Here is a 21,353-nt window from a genome sequence, read left to right on the forward strand (position 1 = left end):
TAATTTTGTAAGAGTTTCAACAATGAGTTCAAAGCTGTAAGGACACATATCAAGTGATGAAAGAAAAGACTGAGCCCTATTAATCTTTGTTATCCTCAGGGGTAAAAATACATTGTGATGGCTCTAAGTCCAGAGATGGTAAAAAATGTTAGAGCCAGCTGGCAGCATGGGAAGATTCAGGTGGGCAGATTGCACCTGCTGTGGGTGATGCCTTCTTGTCCTTGTAATCTAAATTCAGAATATTGAGGAGAACTTGCTAAACCAGCTTAGCCACGTGTCAGAATTTGTGAAAAGCAAAAAAGTTAAATCTGTATTCACACTTTTTTTTTTCAATTAGTAGCTGACTGTAAAGGTCTTCTGTATTTGGAGCTCAATTGCTTTTAGAGGTTTCTTGTATCCCAAATTCTCTCTTCAGCACTGACACTATACAGCTTTTTGAACAAAAAGAGTGATAACTCTAGAGAAGATTATTTCTGTGACAAATGTGAACTTGGAGATGTTTCCTGGAGTTCTGGGTTGAAAATTAAAACAGTGATGTCAGGTACTAAGACAGGAAGCAAACAGAATAAATACAAGTGTGAGCAGTAACCTTTTGGTGGAGCATTTTCATGAACAGGACTGCAAGAAGCTGCAGTGCCTCATGATTCTGTAGCTCTTCCCTGCTGCATGACCTTCAGGCTGTACTGCAATTCTTCTAACACAGCCAAAAAGTTTGTTTGCAGTTCCCTTGGTTTGAACAAGTTTTTGGCTTACTGTTAGCTGTATTAATGTGCTAATTGAGGTTAAAATTATCAAGACAAACTGCAATATTCCTTATTGCATTAGGAAGTTTTATAGCTTCCAGTTGGAGAGTGCAGCAATATGATTTTCCCTGAATATTTCATAAAAGGGATGTGAATGCTCTTGGTGATACAGTAACAACAATGTACATAAGGCAAAACTTTATGATAGATCTATATTATATATCTATATAATATATATATTATATATATATTATATATATATATATTATGTATATATAGATCTATATTATATATATAAACCCTAAGACAGATCTATTGTTTGCAGAACAAATATAAGAAATACTTTGAAAAATGATGCATTCTTTGGAGCTCATTTTTTCCTTTTTTTTCCATCTGCTTCCTTCCCTTCATATTTTCCAAACATTCTTTTATTTTTTTGCCATTCAAAAATAAAATGGTATAAATCTGTGTTTCTACTCCTAACTTTGATTTTTGAAATGATGCTATTATGAAGAGGTAAGAAGATTGATAGGAAGTGTTTCATGGCAAGACCTACAGGTTCAGAAAATAGTATTGATAGTGTAATGAAAACCCATAATTATATAGATTTTCAGAAAAGGGGAAGAAAAGGTGCAGTAAATAAACTGCAGTGAGTGTAAGTGGCTAAGACACTGGAATCTTACCTGCTAAACCATTAAATCAGAATTTTTTATTTTTTACTGATGAATGTAAATCCACCAACAGTACTGGAAAGTTTGTGTACAAAATATCTTGTGGTTTTTGGACTGCACATACATATATGTGCATACATGGCATGTATTTTTCAACATGGTCAGGCTCCCACATCACACTAGCACAGGGAGAGGATAATATTTAGGTCCCTTGGAGATGTCCTGGGCTGTGGAATTCTTCAGGAATCCCTATTTTTCACCTGTGAGAAGGAGTTCACTGTGAAGCTCACTTCTCCCATCCCTCCCAAATGTGAGTCTCTGCAAGTCCTGTGGAAATCTCCACCCTCCCCCTGGCTCTCACTGCTCACACTCAGGGTCTCCTGTGTGTCTCCTGGACAAAAGCCTTCCTGGGAAAGGCTGGGAAGGGCTGTTTTGGCTCCATCTCAGTTCTCACTGTTAATGATTGCTCCTAAACCAGTGCCAAGTCACATCACCAGACTTGTCCTCCCGAGTGTCCTGACAGGATGTCTTTTCCATGTGCTACATTACATGGTATTTCTTGCAGGGTTTCTTCAGTGTTGAAGGAATTCTCTAGGACTGAATTTCTAAATTCTCTTTATGCAGGAGTATTGCACTGGAAGGAATGACCTAATTGGAATAAATCCCTTTGCAGTGTCCATTAACACCTTTTTGGTAAAGTTTCTTAATTTCAAACTTAATGTTTGGAGCAGAAGCACTTAAAACATGGTACTGGTAGGTGTCAGTGGGTCAATCTGTGAGTATGATTTGCTGGAGGTAGTGGACAGCATTTGTGAGCTTCTCTGCCTTTGGCACACATTTATAAGGAGGAGCTTGGGCAAGCCAGAGAGTAATACTTGGAGGATTATGGGGAATTAACCTGAACATGGATACTTTTGACTCCTGGGAAATCTGACTGCATCTCCTCATTTGGAATAGATTACAGCAGTACAGAGCAGCCAATGTAATTAATTGGTCAAATTTTTCCTGCTGTTTTACGAAGAGTCAGAGTATCAGTTATCTACTCATCTCTTGGGAAATTTATAGTGAAAAAATCTAGAGGGAAAGTTGGTTGTTTCAGCAGAAATGGATTTGCAGCTGCTGAGGAGAATTTGATTATGTGCTACTTTCAAAGAAATGCGATACGTCATTCACTCCTGGACAGAAAGCCTTTTCTGTGACTAAGATTTTCAGACAGCCCAGGGTAGCTGGGGAATAGGACTGGATTTCTTCTTTATATGCTAAGTGTTTCTTATGTTCAAAGGGTGTTAGAAGCATGCAAGCATTGGGAAATGTCACTGTACATATATATGAGGAGTTTTCCAATAATTCAGTAAAATATTAAAAATCCCAAGATGGACTTCTGGCTGAGAAGATGACATCTGCTGTTTTGAAAGAGTTTCTCACCTGTTGAAGTACTGGCTTTATAACCAAGAATGTAAGAATTGAGATAAGTTACTTGCACAGTAGAAATACACTGTGGTTGTCTCGCATCTCAGAGGATGAATGTTAATTTCTGAACTCACAAAATTCTTGCTCTTCTACGAATCCCTGCAGCCTTACAAAGTGAGCTCGTGCTCACAGAAATGAAGAAATTCACTGATGTGGTAGGTTTGGCTGTAATATCACATTTATTGGGAATGCTGGTGACTGGGTGGTGTCTGCAGAAGAGTATTGTATTATTAGAAATGCTGGTGGAGAATGGCAAGAGGTGTTTTGGCACAGAAACTGCACCACATCCCTGTTCAAACGATGAGCTCTTCCCAGAGCTGGCCTCACAGGAAGCTCAGAGTTGTGGTTGAACTGTGTTGCAGTAAGGTAGAAAAATCATAGAGAAAGGTTACATAAAATCAGGCCTGCTCTCCTGGAATCAGTGGCTGGCCTTGTCAAAGCTATAATTTTGCAAGTTCCTATTTGTTTTTATAAGAAAAAATAGGTTTTTTGTGGTTTTTTTTTTTTTAATGAATAGTAGTTGTTTGGGGAAATTTGTAATTGTGAAGTTTTTTTTTTTAAATAAACTTTTTTTGTAGTTGTGTTTATGGGTTATGTTAATTTATGGGGTAGAGTTTTAAAGATGTGTTGTTTAAAGGTAAAGGGTTTTGTTATTTCTTTTAAAAATGATTTTTATTTTTGGGAATAGAGGTTTTCTTTTTTTCTTTTCTTGTTGAGCAATTCATTAACATAACAAACTATTCCTGGGTAAAAAACCACTTGCACCTGTATAAACTGGTTTTTTTCATCATTAGATAGAAAAACGAAGATGATCTCTCACAAAAAAAACTGTTCTGCACATAGACACCAAGAGTTTGTGTGACCAATCAATACAGGATAACAATTTGTTACTGACCAGTAAAGGAATTGTCAAGAAAATTACTGACCAATTGGAGTCCCACATGAGGTGTATAAAAAGGAGTGATGTGAATAAAGAACGGCCTTTTTCCACCATGAAGAAAATGGAGCCTGTGTGATTTATTCCACTGGAACTGGGATACTGAGATGGTTCCTGAGTGTGGAAGAGGTTTTACAGTAACTTCTGTGAGCCAGAGAGAAGTTTGATCAGAGGATCCATGTTTAATCCTGAAAGAATTCTCTACCAAGGTCGTTGACACAGAAACCAAGAAAGAAAGAAGGATAAATAAGAGAAACCTGCAACTGCCTATCCCAATGAGCTCTTTGTCTCTTGTGACCAATGAGTAATTTGTAAACTTATGAGTTTTGTAAGAATGTATAAAAAGCATGCATGCTAGAATAAAACCAGTTTGAACCCTTCTGAAACTGGAGTGTGTTGCTGTGTGTTGTCTCAACTACAACACCTGGGATGTGCAGAGCTTTGTCTCTTGCCAAGGTGGTGCCTGGGGAAAGCTGACCATCCATCCCCCCGATATCCACAACAAAGGCACCACAGAATCAGTGGAGCAGGTTTGCCTGCTCTCCTGAGCAGAGCACTCCCAGCAGCTCAGGCTTCAAGGGGGTCCTGCAAAGTGCTCTGCACCAAAGAGCCAGAAGTGTCTGGCTGGAGCCAAGGAAGGAGAGCTCATGGAATAAAAATGCAATTCCCCAGACTGGAACAGCAGCGAATCCTGCAGGACTCTTTGCCAACATCTGCTTGCTGGGAAAACAGTAGAGCCTAAATTATGCAGCACACTGTCATGCTGGGGAGGAGGAAACATGGGTGAGCAACTGCATTGCATGCACTGGAAAGCTTTAGCTGCCTCACTGCCTGCTTGCAGCTCCAGGAACCCTCTGGTGCACCAGGCATGGCTCAGGCTGAGATCACTCTTTTTCCTGTTCTAGCACTAGTAGCATCACAGAGAAATCCCAGGGAAAAATAGAGGAAATCCACCATTAATTTTATCACCATGGAGAGTTGAGCTTGAGTACAGCTTGCCACTATTTTTTTGAGTAAAGCTTGTCACTATTTTCAGCACAATACTGCATTTATTCTTGGCTTTTGCCACCCAGAGGGAAGCAGCTAAATGGGTCAGGTTAATCCAAAAGGTGCTGCACATGGTCAAACCAAATTGCACCTTACTTCATCTTTTGCAGAACAATTGGCATAATGAATGAAAAAACAGGGGTTTTTTTTCTATCCAATGTTAATTTCTAATTTGCTTTAGGGGAATGAGCCAGATTAATGCTAAAATTTCCCATACTCATGTAATTATTCATATGTATAAGCAGCTGAGGTTTTTTTCCTGCTCAAACCCAGAAATAACAACTAAATTTTCTGGATTTTTAATACTACTTGGAGAAAGTGTTATGGATAGCTCTATTCTAGGGCCTACAGACTTTGATTTGGAGAAATTGTTATTACTGGAAGCAAGAATTTATGAACTCCTCAGTGAACTGCTTCTATTTGGTGCTGTCGTTAAACCCAAAATGCATAAGGCATTCCTGTGGGATTGCTCTGCATAGGAAACACTTAATTTTGTGCCAAATGAATTTAAGTTTAAATAGCCTACACATTGAAGGACTCCAGCAAGATTCTCCACCCTAAAATTAATTTGATATTTAGATGTCTCCTTAGATCTCCTTAAAACTGTTAGTTTTGAGTTCTACACAATTCTTATTTTCATGAGATCTGCCAAGTAGATACCTGAATGTTCTTCTTTCTTGCAAAACATAATTGGACACCAACTCATGGAATATCCTCTGAAAGCTCTTTGTGGATGGATGGATGGATGGATGGATGGATGGATGGATGGATGGATGGATGGATGGATGATTTTAACTTGCTTTACCTGCATAAATCCAGATAACAATACCATGTATAACCCGACTGTTCTAATTGTTCCCCAGCAGGCAGAAATTAAGACCTGCTGTGCTCCTTCCCCTGTACTTCTGCATCTCTTACACTGGTGTTGGAAATCTGTGAGCTTTCTGTGTAGGTACCAGTCTGTGTCCTCTCTGTGACCCTAGCTCAGGGCTGGGAAGGGATGGGAGGGTGCTGTGAAAAAGATCCAGCCTAGATTAGGATGCCTAATGAAGGTCTGGTTGGCTGAGAAATCCACACACCTGTGTCTCAGCTCACACACATTTGTTGTCTGTTTCTGTGTGATGAGGCTGCCTGATTGCTCTGAGCTGTGATTTAGGCAGTTTTGTTGTTGGGATGTTTTGCTGGAGCCTTTCCCAGGGGACCAGTAGTGTACAGGAACAATTCTGGTTCTCTCCACAGGCCTTTCCTGGTCTGTTTTGAGTTTGAAGCGATTTCATGGCCACATTGAGAGGATGAGAGGGAAGGCAGATGCCTTACTAGTGAGAGAAGGGAGGAAAATACACATTAGTTGAATACTAACTGAGTTTTAAGTGGTTCCTTTAGCTGTAAAAGCCTCACCACCCCTCGCTTCCTGCACATGCTCACAGCCTTCAGTGTGGCAGAAATACACATCTTGCACCCATTAACAGCTCAGTGATGACTCTGTGCAACTCCCTTCAGAGACAGGGAAAAGAGTGTGGGAGCAGTTTGGAGTCTCAGCATCTGTTATCCCTTCTGCCAAACTGCTGCAGCATGGCAACCAGATGGGAGTGATGCCATTTCTCCTCAAGAACGAAACACCCTTTGAAAAAGGCTTTTCATTAAGGACAAGATCCTGGAACCTCAGGCTCAGCTCTTTGTTGTTGTTGATTTTGGGGTTTTTTTTTGTTTGTTTGGGTTTTTTGGTCTTTTTTTTTTGGGGGGGGGTTTTGTTGACTGTAAAATATATTTTGATTACAGACACGGCAGAGCGGAGAGTTAATTTAATAGGAGGAATAAAATGATTGTATTCTTGTAAGAAGAGAAGCAACAGAAGAAATCAAGGGTATATAGCATGTGATGAACAGTAAACTCAAACATTATTCTTTGATAAAGATACTGATGTTTATGTTTAGCTTTAGCCATGTCCTTTCAGCTTTCCTCATCTATTTCACATGTTAGAACAGGTGAAAATATTTAATTAGTGTTACCATAGTTGCTATAGTTTTAAATGTGGTTGAACATTTGGGCCCACTGTTCAAACTGCATTATAATGTGTGTAGTGTAGTGAAATGCAGAACCACCTTTGGGCATCTGAAAAGCTTCTAAGTCATGGGCACTGCCTTCAGGAGTCTGTCTTTGCAAGTCTAATATCTAGACACTGCTGGAACCTTGGTTACTGAGAGTTTTGGGCTTTCTGTCCTGACAGGCACTGACCCCCAGGAGAACACTGCATTGACCTGAGGCCATGGAGAAAGTTTCCAAAATGGAATGACAGAAGTGGGATTGTGGGTGTGGAGTTTGAATAGAAGTGTGTGATATCACATGGTGGGAAACATAGAGTTTAAGGGTTTAGGGTATAGTTATAGCTATAAAACAAGATGGAGGTTTTAGGGTGGAGGTTGGTTCTTCATCTTCTTCTCCATGTGTTTGGGTGGTGGTTTATAATTGGATTTAAAAGCTCACATTGTGGGATATGAGGGATTAATTATTGGGTTAAAAGTGAAAATAATTTAAGTGTCATTTCTTAACTGGATAGTTTTTCCTTAGAAGGCCTTGTAGAGAAAGACTGCCATTTTGCAGCTTGTTAGTAGAATGCTGTAGAACTCACAACTTGTAAGACTGTGATATGGATAAGAAATAATACACACCTGAATTTGAACGTGAAATACCATCTCGAGCCCTTCAATCCCAACCTTGACAGAGGCAGAAAAGAAGTTAAAGAATTGACAAGACACATTATGAAATTTCAAGTCACACAGATTTAATCCAGGCAGGTTTCTTTAAGCATTGGGTAAAGGCATTAGCCTTGCAGTTATTTGCAGAGAAATTTCATGTACAGCTTCACATACTTGCAAAACTTTGCCAGCAATGCACTCCGAGTAATTTCATCCACATCTATATCTGGGCAAACCATTTGCTGAGGTATTTTCTGCCATCTGTGAATGTTCATCTGCAGTTTATATGCCAGATGTGTGTTGGCAGCATACATGCTACAAAAAACAAGGATCCAGAACTGTAATAGTAATCCCAGCGCTGCAAATCGAGAAAACCTTTGCAACCTACTGTCTAATCATGTAAATTAGTTTGCTAAATAAATGCATTGTTTATATACAAAGAACAAAATAATGACTTGCTGTAAACGTGGGTCTCAAGAAAGCCATTTTTTCACAGGTGCATGAGCCACAGCAGTTGGGGAATTCAGTTGATTCTAGCTGGTCTGCCCTGGTGACATTTAAGTTATTTTCCCACGACTTGAGTATTCCAGTTGCTTTACAGCCTTCTTTGTGCCATTTAACCTTGGCTGACTTGTGGAGGATTTCAAAGCCACTCTTTCAGTATTGGATTTCTCCTGATGCCAGCACTGAATCAATTCCCTTCTCTTGGTCAGTGAGGGGACAGCACTGTGCAACCCTAATTTAGAACAGGCTCAGAGAAAGAGGAAGCTGAAACAGTGATTTAGCTCATGCAGCAAGATATCTGGATATATCTAGGACAGGGTGTGGTGAGAAATCCCCTGAATGTTCGAGTTGTGTGGGAGGTACGCATACAAATCCACTTAATAGAGTTTCTGTGAGGAATATTCTTCCCACACAGAATCTTGGAAGAATTGAGGAAGTGTATTTGAGGAGAGCCTAAGCCCTGCCAATAAAAGCCTAACCCTGCTAGGCCAGCCCTGTGCTCTTGTGGCTAAACTGAGCAGCCTGGTATCAACTGTGGTCTAAATTTACCTTTGGTATCTTTATGTTACCCCTGTCTGTGCCTGCAGCAGAGAGCCCCTGAGGCTGCACTCAGGCTGGCTGAGCAGGCATGGAACTTTGCTAATGAGTCCTGAAGCTCTCACATTCCCCCTCCAGGAGCTGCTGGCTGTTGGGAGATGTCAAAGGTCTGACTGAAGTGAGGCTGAAGAGCAAATTCACTGTCCCAGGGATCAAAGGAACCCTTGCTGTATCCCAGGGACCAGCTCAGGCATGACCAGAGCCTTTCTAATCCTCAGCTTCTCTAATCAGGCATCCATTAAAGTCTTTCTTTGCTCAAACACCAGTACTCCCGTCTAAGAGGAGCTGCAGCCAGAGATGTGCTCCCGATGTGTGAATTGCTCTCTGTGTCTTTGCAGACTGAAGCTGTGGGAGGTGCTGGCCACGAACCTGAGGGAATTAGGGATGCAGTGAATTGAGCCCTTGCTGACTTAGGTGTGGTCCTGTTGTTGGGAGTTACAGGACCCTTTCTTAGAGACTTTTTCTTTTGTCCCATAACTCAAATCAGCAGTCTTTTTCAGGAGTTCTGCATTCTATTTGCATGCTCAAAAGAGAAGTTCGTTCCCCCTTCTCATTTTTTAGGAGTAAGAATCCAAAGTTCAGGTTGCTGTAGCACAGCCTGTCCTGGGGCAGGTCACTGAAATCACAGCACCTCTGGGGAACCAGTGTCCACATCACCCAACAAGACATATATTAGGATTTATGGACACTGATGTTAATGACCCTAACTAGAATGGATTAAAAATGCTCTCATTACTTTCATATAAACCAGCTTTTTTAGAGTGATTAGTTTAATCATAGTTTATCATCTCTTAGTCCTGCTCTGCCCCCCACCCCTAATTTATGCTACTTGTGTTTGTAATATGCTTAAAACTGCTTTTCATTTTATTGGAATTTAATAAGCTTTAATAAAGGCATTTTTAAACTGAGACCCCGATTCCTTGAAGGCAGCTTACCTGGTATTTTAAAAGTCACATCTAAAACATCTTTTACTGTATAAAATTTTATTTCTATTTTTATTATTACACCTGTAATGCTGAGCTTTGTACACATGCCAGTTAATTATGTTTCCATGCTGAATGCTGTGCCTTGAGTTGAATGGATGGCAGGGCATGGTGCAAGCACCTTCCTGTGAGGGCTGTCCACAGGCAGAGGGTACTGTACATAATTCTGCTCCAGGTACAGTATATTGCTGTAAATTCACAAAAAATCAGGAAAAAAGAGAATTTCAGAAAGCAGAAGTCCAAGTAATTTTGCATTTTTACTGGTTACTGGGGGCTTGGGTGTGGATTTGCATGTAAAATATGTTCTGGCCACACTCTGTAAGAGGCAGGCTTTAAAGGCTTTCAGACCCCACTGGGTGGGAGGCTTTAGGTTATCCCTTAATGTTTAATTACACGGAATGTGTGTTTAGCAGATTGCTCAGCTGTCACCTGGAATCCTTCAGGCTGGGTGCTGTGAGCTGCTGATAGCCCTGATGGAGCAGCTCTGCAGGTGCTCATATGGCAAAGATCAGGTTTCCCATTTGGGGCTGTTTGCAGTGGCCCTTTGCTTTGGCACTTATCTGTCAGGTGGCTTTGCATGGCTGGGAATGAGTGTGGAAAACTGCTGCATAATCTGTTCCTAGAACTAAGGTTTGTGTGTCTTGGAAAAGGCAAACACTAGGTTGGCTGAGGCTTTTCCAGTGTAATTTGTCTCTTTGGTGGGAACATTTCAATTTTCTGGGCTTTTCAGTTTTTCTGTTTGTTTGTGTGGTGTGGTATGGCCAAGCAATACCTGTTCCCTCTGGAGTTTGTAAGTGGAAGTTAGAATGGAAATAGAAATGGAAATAGGAGCACACCTACTCTTACAATGTATATGAGAAGAAAATAGGTGTCATTAATACTTGTGTTCAGTTGGCTTTGTCCTGGCTGCTTTAGAATCTGTTACTGGTCTATTACTGGCCTGTTTTAGAATCTACTACTATTACTGGCCACTCATTTTTTCATTTTCTGCAAAAAAACCGCTTGTGTTTTGGAGATGAAATAGCAAAGAAAAAAGTAATTTTATACTTGTTATATAAATATATATATAAAACAGGGGATAGCACATAACTACATAAAAAAGTAATTTTATACTTGTTATATATATATATAATAGCATATAATTACATTAAAACAACTGTAAGAAGATAGAGAATATTAAAAATTAGCTATTGGGGAGAAAAAAATAGTTCATCTGATAGCAAGAAAGAAAATTTCCCCAAATCAGAAAACTGAAAAGAACAGCAACAATACTTTGCTTTAGGATAAAATGAGGAACAGCACAGTCAAAGCAAAGAGTGATGCATGAAAACAAACCTCAGGCTGAGGAATACCACACAGAAATGTGTCAGTGTGACTGGTCATTTCATCTTCCTTTGTAGCACAGAGCCAGGCAGCCTGGGGGTAAGGGATGAAAGCTCAGTTTTCTGTCACTGGCCTTCAAGCAAGTCAGTAGTGACTAAATGATAAAAAATCACTGACTGGTAATAGTAATAGATTCCAAAACGGGACAAAGCCAACTGTGCACAACTATTAATAACACCTATTTGCTTCTCGTACACATTGTTAAAGCAGGTGTGCTCCTATTTCCATTTCCACATTTCCTATTTCCATTCTAAATTCCACTTGCAAACTCCAGAGGGAACAGGCATTGCTTGGCCATACCACACCATACAAACAAACAGAAAAACTGAAAAGCCCAGAAAATTGAAATGTTTCCACCAAAGGAACAAATTGCATTTGTGATAGCTGTGATGGCAGCCTCTGGATTCCTCTGAAAGTACTCTGTGATGTTTCAGCTATTTGCTGACAGAAAGCCCATAAATGCTGGTCTCAGTGAAAAGGGAAATTAAATGGAGTGTCCTTTGAAAGATGCACCCCAGAATGAGCAAATACCTTGAATATTTGGTTTTGCATGTGCAGTAACTTAAGAATAGCAATGGAGTAATCTTAAAACAGCTTCCAGTAGTTGGGGCTCTAATGCTAGCCTTGTCTTAGGCTAAAACCCTACTCAGTCAATAACAAGGAGGCTTTGTTGGAGGGTTCCCCTTTGTGGAATTACTGTAGGATGCTGCACTGGTATGAGTTTATGAGTTCCTCTCCAGAGATTCCTGTTAGCAGAGTGTGGTGTTTCTGTGCTGGGAATTTGAGTTGCTTTCCTGGAGGGATCTCTATCCATTTATCTTCCACAAATTCTAAACCTGCTCGTGTTGGAAGAATGAATCCTCCCACTTAGGTGATCTAAGTGTGAGGCTCACCTTGCACTGACCTGTAAAAAGCAATTTATTTCTTTTCCATGGGAAGGTGAGGGCTGATCCTAGTCATAGGGAGGAGTTGCGTCCAAGGAGGACCCAACAATAACCTTAAAAATTATACTCTTTGTCAAATGAGTCTGTACCAACACTAATGTAATTTTCCAGGTAGAATATTCTGCCTGATAGGTATCACTGAAGACCTCAAAATGAATAAGGCTGCTCTCTGGGAGGGCAGTACAGGGAAGGATTTCTGCAAATAAACTCCATGCACAAATGACAGTCTCAGGCTGGCATCTGTAATTACCTGGCTGCTTCTGGGGTCTTACCAGAGCCTGAGACAGCCTGAATTGACTTCTTGCAGCTGCTGGAATGCTCCTGTTCCAGGGTGGAGAAAATCATCTGTGGGCAGCAAACACACTGAGGCTGAAGCTGCAACACTGCCAGGAGAGCTCAGGCTCATCAAGCCATGGGTCAGGTGGGGAAGGGAGGCAGGGCTGACTTGGACAATGTGAGCTGAAGGGAACTTGGAAAAGGAAACTCTTGGAGTAGCTGGGTCTTTGCTCAAACATGTCAGTAGACATTTATGGCAGTGGTGCTTCAGGATTGAGCTTTTATATTTTTCACATTCTGTGCTGCTTTAGTGTGTGGGTCTGGGCTTCACATGAGGGGATGGTGAGCTCTGTTCACAGAGCAGGGAGACAAAACAATTCCTGCTCCAGCTGGGGACCAAGGACAAATGATCCAAATCTCAGCCCCAAGAGCACAAACAACGTGGGCTGAAGAGAGAAAAACAAGCAGGATGGGCTGCATGGGCTGAAGCTGGAGTTGGACAATGAACTCCAGTCTGCAAATGGAGCAGAACTGATAAAAGTGAGAGACCCCGTGAGCGCTCGTGCATTTTGTGACCATTTTGGTTCACCTTGGGTGCAGCCCTGGCTGGGCTCTTGTGCTGCCCAAGGTGGATCGAGGAAGGCCTTTTAATAAATCTCTACTTTATTCTTTATCTCTGTCTAGCCTCTGCTCTAGGTCAGCCTTCACAAGGCATCAGAGGATACTTGCAAATGGAGGTCAATGCCTTTTTTAGCAAGTGAGCCAACTTTCCCAAAACCAGAATGTGACTGTTCTTTTTGTCATTGCTGTTGAATCTCTTTTAAGTTCATAGACTGAGCAGTGTTCTTGTCAGCCTTTGTAAATACACAGCAATTCATGAAGCACTGTTGGAGCATTGGAGTCACTTGAACCTCGCCTTTTCTGATTAAAACCAAAAAAAGGAGAAGAACAGTCTGAGATTGAATTTTCTTGACCATGGGTGTTCCTGAAGCCAAATAAACACTCAGCACCCTAACAGGATTTTAAACAAAAAAACTGTGAACTAGAACAGCTTCACAGGCAGTGAGATCTGATACATCTCTGAACAGCAGTAACTTTGCCTTGGATTTCATCTTAGTAGTGTTCTGCATTCTATTGTCAGGTCATATTTCCTCAAAAAGTGTACTCTGCTCAGCTGCTCAGAACCAGCTACATGATTCCAACTTACTGTTGAGTTTGTGTTAAAAGGAGCTGCAAGTACAATCTGTACAAATACGTGTTGGGATGGAACCCAAATTTATGTTCAGAAGTGCTGATCTACGAGAACAAATGGTTGCATTCAAGGAAGGACACGTTTCAAGGAAAAAAGTCATGTTATGGAACCTTTATTTTTTCAATGCCTAAACACAGCTATATATGCTTGCGACTAATAATGCTTTTTCTAGGAAGTTATTTGATTATTTATATTATTTGAGTATCCAGAGAAATCACTGTTTTCCTGGCAAGCATGCTCTTCCCCTTCAAATCTATGTAAAACCAATTAATAGAAAACACATCATTAGAACAAAATGGGAACAGATGTGTTTCAGAGAGGCAGTGTGAAGATAGAGCTCTGTTATATTGCTTTCATTGGAAGAAGTTTTTGGGAAAAGAATAAATATGTGACAGAGTAATGATAGAAGATTAGGAAGAACTTGACGTGCCTTGGGAGGGGATAAGAGATAAGGACTGCTAGAGGGAAGAAAGAAATGCATACATCACAGAGAAAATTGGAACTTAGGAAGAGATAGGAAATTGAGATTTTCAATATGTAAGTAGATTTAGAGGAATAATGGACAAGGTGAGCTATAAAGAAGAGTTCCTAGAAATAAGGGTAGATTTCAGGTCTGGGCAGCAGTTGCTTTCCAAGCCTCACAAGTAGCATGTGTCTGATGTTCAAAAGACTGCAAGTGATTGGGGTCACTACATATCAAAACTGATCCATGTTAACCATATTAAACCCTTTATTGAAAGTCACATTAAGCATATTCTAAATAAGCTAAAAGATTAAAGGAGACCTGTTGGTTGGATCCTTGAATCTGAATAGTCTTTATAGCTCTGAAAACGAGCTGTGTTGAGGAGCCTGAGCTAGCTGGCTTACAACTGCTTCTCGTGTGGGAAGACAGTGTGGTACGTCCCCTGTTCTGAAGGCAGGGAAGTGCTTCAGTTGGTTCCTTTAAAGGTGACACCTCAAGTGACCTCTAGATCCATGAAGTGACTTTGTCAGACTGAAAGACACCCCCTCTCCATTGCCATTCCATGCATTCCCCCTGAATACCTATTTATGGGCTAAGAAAACTGCATGGAACAAAGTGCTAAACATACGGGATTTGAAAGGATGTGCAGGAGTGCACATTTATCTTTTATTATCTCCCTTAAGCTGTGCTGTTATTCAGGAGCTCTAACAGCCATCTATTATTCATCAGCTGTCTTTCTCCTCAGCTGATTGCTGAGCAGAGTTGCCATGTGGAACAGCAGCCTTGCAGAGTGTGAAGTGGGATGGATACTGGGTTATGCAGGGGAATTATCTGCTCCAGTAAAGGTCTGGTTTCCAGGGCTTCTGGCACAGCTAAGCAGAAAAGGCAGTGGAAATGCAGGGACATAATGCTGTACCCGAAAAGATTAAGGTACTAATGCCATGAGTAACTCCTTCCTGTAGAGCTAAATCCAAGGCAGGTTTTGCTTAGGCATTCTAATGTGGGTGAGCTTTCACCCTAGTTTGAAAACTGCCTCGAGTGCACAAAACACCAGGAGTTCCAGGTGTTCCAGCCCATTTGACCTGAAGCTGGGTGGCTCTTGGAGCACAGTGTGGAGCAGATATGCTGTCAGATGCTGGCTTTGTGTGCTGGAGGTGCCAGATCAGGGGATTTGCCACAGCCACCTGTCTACTCTCTGTCTTGAACTTAGCTAGCAAATATTCACCCTGTAGTGCCAGTTGAAAAGCCCTTTCTGGAAAAGAAAATGTAGGAATTTTGATCCCTTGGCTTATATGTAAAGTAAATACTTAAAGATTTGGCTTTAAGTGATTAATTTACCTACTTGCTAAGGGTATCCCCATTCAGGGATGTGTAGTAACCCTTCTAAACCCCTGCAGCTTGGTTACCCCATGATGATCACAGGAACTTCTGCCTTACAAAGCAACCTACTCCAGCTTCTCCAGCAGTCTGTAAGGGCAAGCACAGCATTTCTACTGCACATGCTGTATTTAGGGCTTCAAACCCAAAGCACAAAAAAATTGATGTGCTGTGCATGTAATTTACCTTGCCTGCCTCAGGCATCAAATATCACACGTGGCAGATCAGTGATTGAAGTAATTGATAGGAGGTTGGAAGAGCTGTAGGATATACAGTGTAATGAAACAATTTTGACTTACTCAAGTTTTCAGCCTTGAAGCAAGAGGGCACCAAGACTGTGCTTGATTACAAAAATGAGTACTGTCTGTCAAAGTGTTTGAAGCCCGTGTCACACAGCTTTGTGGTATGAACTGTGATTAATATCAAGCTCACTTGATGGCCTGAGAACTTCCTACCACTCCTACAAATGATGCAGACCTGTTGTACAGAAATTCATTTGTGTTTCAATGTTTGTAATAACATCACTGGTATGAAAATAACACCACAAAATAAAATAGCAAGAACAGGGATTAGCTATTTAAAGTCAAAATCTTTTGTTTTCTAGAGGTATATTGAGATCTTGCATAAGAGCCAATGCTTTCTCTGGGTAATGTTCAAGCAGAATTGAATTTTTGATTATATAATCAACTCAGCATTAAACAGCTATAACCACCTACTAAAATGGAAGTATTTTGTGAGAAATCAACTGTATAAGGAGACTTCAGAGCATTTTAAAGCAAGTGGGTGTTTTTATCCTTTTTTTAGCTGACCTGTTATGGTAATGGTTCTTCCTTTGAGAGACCTTTTAGGCAAGGCTGCCAACAATAAACTTCTGGGCTATGAGTGCTCCAGGTCAGCCTCTGTGTTCAGGGCAATGGCCAAGAAAAGTGCAAACCAGTGATCAGACTACCCATTCCTGCAAGCTGCAAATCACTCTCAGTTTATTATTATAATAAAATTCTGCTTCTCAGCCTTACATGGCTGCATGATATTGTGCCAATAGCAATTTGAAGGTATCTCATTTCAAATACCTAATGTGTGAATCAGAGTCCAGGATTCCAACAAAGCTGGTTCACAAGGAAGGATGCTCCTTTCTTTTGTGCTGCCTGGACTTCATCACCCTGCTGTGACACTTAATGAAATCGTTGTGCAAACTGTGAATGCTGATTTTTTTTTTAAGCCAACTACCACAAACAGTTCTGTGTTCTCAATCAGCTGTAAGCTGACAGAAGCCTTGTCACACTCCATCTTTGGAGGCAGCTAAAGGACAAACCAAGCAGGCATTAATTGAGCATTTATGTTCATAAATAGGAATATGCTGAAACTCTCTACTGAATTAAAATGCTTGTCCAAAGAAAACTGAATGGGATGGCCTAGCAGGAGCCAATTTTTGCCAGGACAATGTTGGGACAGCTAAAGGAATCTGCACTTTGATTTAGGTGCTGTGTTCACATACTGTGACCAAAGTGTTTTAGGGACAGAAAAATCTCAGAATGAGTAAAAACCACTGAGGGCCTGAGGAGCTTGAAAGGACTTTAGGAGAAAGTAATTTTTGCAGATCTGTACAAGGCCAATATCTATGAAAATCATGAACACTTGCAGCACACTTTGCTTGGCCTGTAGCAGATATGTCCAGTGTCAGTGAGGTGGCATTAGAAGATCCATAATATCCAAGAAAGCAAAATGCTATTTATGGGTGTAGTGAATCACTGGGGTGCCACTCCCTGCAGCCTCCCCCAAGAAGAGCCTGAGAATAAGCTGAAGAAGCAATGTCTGAGTTGTGCTTAGTGCCTGAAATAAGCTGTGTTCTTCAAAGTTCCGGTCCTGGCCTAGCCTAGCTTGATAAAGGATGCTCCATCAAATTCAGAGTTTGTTAGATTATAGCAACAAATTTAGATTTAATAGCAATATATTCAAGGCAAACTCACATCAATATAAAAGGGTACCCAGATGAGGTGACTGCAGCCTGAATTTCTCAGGTAAAGTGTGCTCCAAATTAAACCTGCAGCAGAGCACTCAGAAGTAAGTAAATATTTACTATAGTAGGAGATCATTTTGGGATTTAAACCTAGTATCAAGTTCTCTATCAGGCGTACACACACCTTGCAGGTCAGAACTCCTGAAGAGCTGATGAGTTCCCCAGCTGTTTGTGCACTAACAGTCTGTTGTTATTTACTTACAAGACAAACATAATTTAAGATCTGGAAACCTCTCCTCATCCTCTTTGCAACAAAACTCCTGTTTTGTTGTTTGGTATGTTTTGTGAGAGCTGACAGCCAGTTCACCATGCAGCTCTTAGGCTGCTACTGAAATATCTTTGCAGGGTATTGTTGATGCCTTAGGATTTTGGGTTTCATATTTTTAATATATTTGTAATCCTGCAGTTCTTTAGTGTGTAACTCTAAACTCCATACACAGTGTGAGCTGCTGCTTTCCCATTTGGGTCAGACACAACAATTCCTCTCCAGGCCTGGCAATCAAGGACACCTCACTGCCTCAGGCCCCAGAGATGGAAACAAAAGTGAGTTGGGGGGAGCAAAATTGGGGTAAATGCCTTCATTACCTGAAGCTGTACTTGGAAGATGAACCCCCAATATGCAAATGGCCCAAACTTATACAAGTGTGAAAGCCTGTGACCTGTGGTCCATTTTTGGGTGTAGCCCCTGGGGGGATTTGTCTGCCCTGGATGTACCTGAAGGCCCTTCAATAAATACATCTGCCTTTTATTCCCTTAATTTTGTCTGGCCTCTGTTTTTAGGAAGCCCAAGAAGGCATCATTGTGACTGAGTGCTTTTCAAAGGCAAGCACCATCCCCTCCTTTAGAGCATGATTCAAAGCCAGCTGAAAGGAGCACAGATAACCTGACTGGAGCCTTGCATCAGACACCCTCTGCCAGCCCAGATGGTAGGAGGGAGAAATAGATGCAAACAGAGTTCTGAGCAGCTTTTCACTTTTTTTTTTTTTGGAAGATGTTAGGGACTAATTACAGTCTGAGACAATTTCTTTTTCTGCTTGATGTGGATTTAAAAAGAGATTTTTATAATGCAGCCTCCTGTTTAATGGGCAGTGCAAAACTTCTTTGTATTCTAGAAACCTGCCTAAAAGGCAGGATTCATTCTCTAGTACCAGGAGACAACAACTGCAAAGGGGTGAACTCTGGAGAGTCCTGAATATCTCAACAGCTTCCTCTGTTCTACAGAAGAACTTGAGGTGATTTAGCATTTAATTTAAATGTCTACTTTGTCATACACTGATAACAAAATTTATTATGAGTGTCAGTAGTTAATCTTGGAAAATTTACAATCTGCTGAATGGAAAAATATTGCAGCACTGATATTTCCAGTGCAGGTGAAAGCCTTGTGTCCTTGGGAGATACTATGACTTTACCACTGTGAAGCCAGAAAAATTAGGTATATTATATCCAGGCCAGTGATGGTATGTATTTCTGGATTTTGGAAGTCAGAAAGTTTAAATCAAATATTTACAATAAGAGATACTGTTTATTTTACCATTATATTTCATCACAGTGAAAGCCAGAGGAGTCCCTTTGCTCATTTAAAGTATAAAGGCAAATGGAAATATGAAAAGTGGAAACCTAAAATGCAATATATTACATTTCAGATCTTCCAACACCAATAATTCAGCTTTTAATCTTTCAAATGAAGCACATTGCCATCTTGCAAAAATAATATTGATAAATATATTCAATTCAAAGTTAGTTAAGTCACAAACACTCAGATTAATTTTTCAGAAACCTACTGGTGTGGTGGTAAGAACTTCTCCTATTCTTGAACAGTCATAGAAAATTTAGGTGTCTTCTATGATTGTTTACCTTAAGTTTGCCTATAAATATTAAAAATTTAGCATGATGAAGTCACAGTACAAAAACCTTTTGAATTTTTTATAGCCTGCAAAAAAACCTACTGTAGTTTGTGCTTGACTAGTGCTGAATGAGGCATGAACTGAAATCCAGCTGTGACTGTTTTGATTTTCATTCATTGCTAAGTTGCATGTCCAATTCAACCAATCCTTTACTGGATGTCAATCTATCCAGGCAAACTTCATTCCACTACACCTTTAAAGACTGCCTGTGCAAAGGTGGCGAAACCAAAAAGAGACTTTTTCCTTTGGGATGTGGCTCCGGTAAAGCACAGGACATAAAAACCCCACAACCCCAAGAACAACAGAAGAAAAATGGTCATTTGAATCACAGCAAGCAACTGTCAGGACAGGAAAATCCTTCAGGACTGCAGCAAATAGTTTGAATGTATTTGTATTTTAAATTTAGCAAGTCAAAACAGACCATGCCATGACACAGCTTTGGCTCTGTAGTTTCCCCAGGAGTGAGAAAATTTCCTGATGAAGGAAGGGCAATTATGGAGTTGTTTAGGTTGGAAAAGCCACTCTGCCCCCAGCCTGTGGCTCTGCAGAGGCTCCTTGTGACCCAAGGGCAGGCCCTGGCACTTCATGCCACTGGCCTGGCTCATGGGTCCAGGCTGTGCAGATCCCTCTGCAGGGCATTCCTGCCCTCAGCAGATGGACACTGAGCCAGGCTGGAGTCATCTGCACACTGACTGAGGGCTGGAGCTTGTCTGCATCATGGATAAAGATCTTACACTCAGCTGACCCCCACAGTGAGCCCTGGGGAGCCTCCCTTGTCACTGCCCCAGCTGGACGTCACCAACCCCCTCTGGGCTCTGCCATCCAGCCAGGTTTCAGCCAGCCAAAAGTGCTGCTGTCCAGGCCAAGGGCTACCAGCTTTTCCAGGAGGATGCTGAAAATATCTACAGTCTTTCCCTTGTCCACTGAGCTGGTCTTCTATGGTTGTGTTTGAAGGGTCCAGGATGAGGAAAAAGATGAGAATCTTGACTCTATGTTTCAGAAGGCTGATTTATTATATTATGATATTGTATTATATTAAAATGTTATACTAAAACTAAACTAAAAAGGATAGAGAAAAAGGATCCATCCGAAGGCTGGAAAAGGAAGGAATGATAACAAAATCTTGTGACTCTCAGAGAGTCCGACACAGCTGGATCTTTGGTTATTAAGTAGAAACAACTGACATGGGCCAATCAATTGTTTACCTGTTGCTCAACAATGTCCAGACCATATTCCACAGCCATCAGATAGTTATTGTTTACAGTTCTTTTCTGAGGCTTCTCAGCTAGAATAGAAGAAAAATCCTAGCAAAGGATTTTCATAAAATATCATGGTGACAGTCTTCCTGTCAGAGAAGGAGATGAGATTGCTCAAGCCCAACCTGCCCATCATGAATCCATTCTGTGTGGGCCTGATCCCCTTGTTGTCCTGCAGGTGCAGGGATGGGATGGCACCCAAGGTTATCTGCTCCATGATGTTCCCCAGCACTGAGAGCAGGCCTGAAGTTCCTGGGACAGTCATTCCCACACTTCTTGTGGGTGGGCATCACAATTGCTCCCTTCCAGCCAGCTGAGACCTCACCAGTTAGCCAGCACTGATGGTGATGACTGAATGTGGCTCCTCTGTGTTTTACCTCCATGCACTACAAACAGCTTGCCCTATTTTCCTCTGCTTTGGTGTTGTAGTTAAGGCAGAGACAATACAGAACAACACTCCATTTTCAGAAGGCTTCAAACTGTTTTATTCTAGCATGCATGCTTTTTATACATTCTTACAAAGCTCATAAGTTTACACTTTACTTATTGGTCACCAGAGACAAACAAAGTGCTCATTGGAATGGACATTGCAGGTTTCTCTTATTTATCCTTCTTTTTTTTTCTTGGTTTCTATGTCAATGACCTTGGTAGAGAATTCTTTCAGGGGTAAACATGGATCCTCTGATCAAACTTCTCTCTGGCTCACAGAAGTTGCTGTCAAACCTCTTCCACACTCTGGAACACCATGAGACTGCAAGCAGCACCTCTGTCAGTCTGGGCTGCTCCTCCTGCTCAGCAATGTGGTCCAAATCACCTCCTGACACTGGTATCCA

The 21,353-nt window shown here is 41.1% G+C and overlaps 1 long non-coding RNA gene across 1 annotated transcript in view; it reads left to right on the forward strand.

The window, feature by feature from the left end:
- LOC135278697 (uncharacterized) overlaps window positions 1-21,353 on the forward strand; it is a 75,490-nt gene that overhangs the window by 27,162 nt on the left and 26,975 nt on the right. The gene's annotated exons all lie outside the window — the stretch shown is intronic.

The sequence above is a fragment of the Passer domesticus genome, chromosome 11 (genome assembly GCF_036417665.1).
Source record: "Passer domesticus isolate bPasDom1 chromosome 11, bPasDom1.hap1, whole genome shotgun sequence".
Lineage (NCBI taxonomy): Eukaryota > Metazoa > Chordata > Aves > Passeriformes > Passeridae > Passer > Passer domesticus.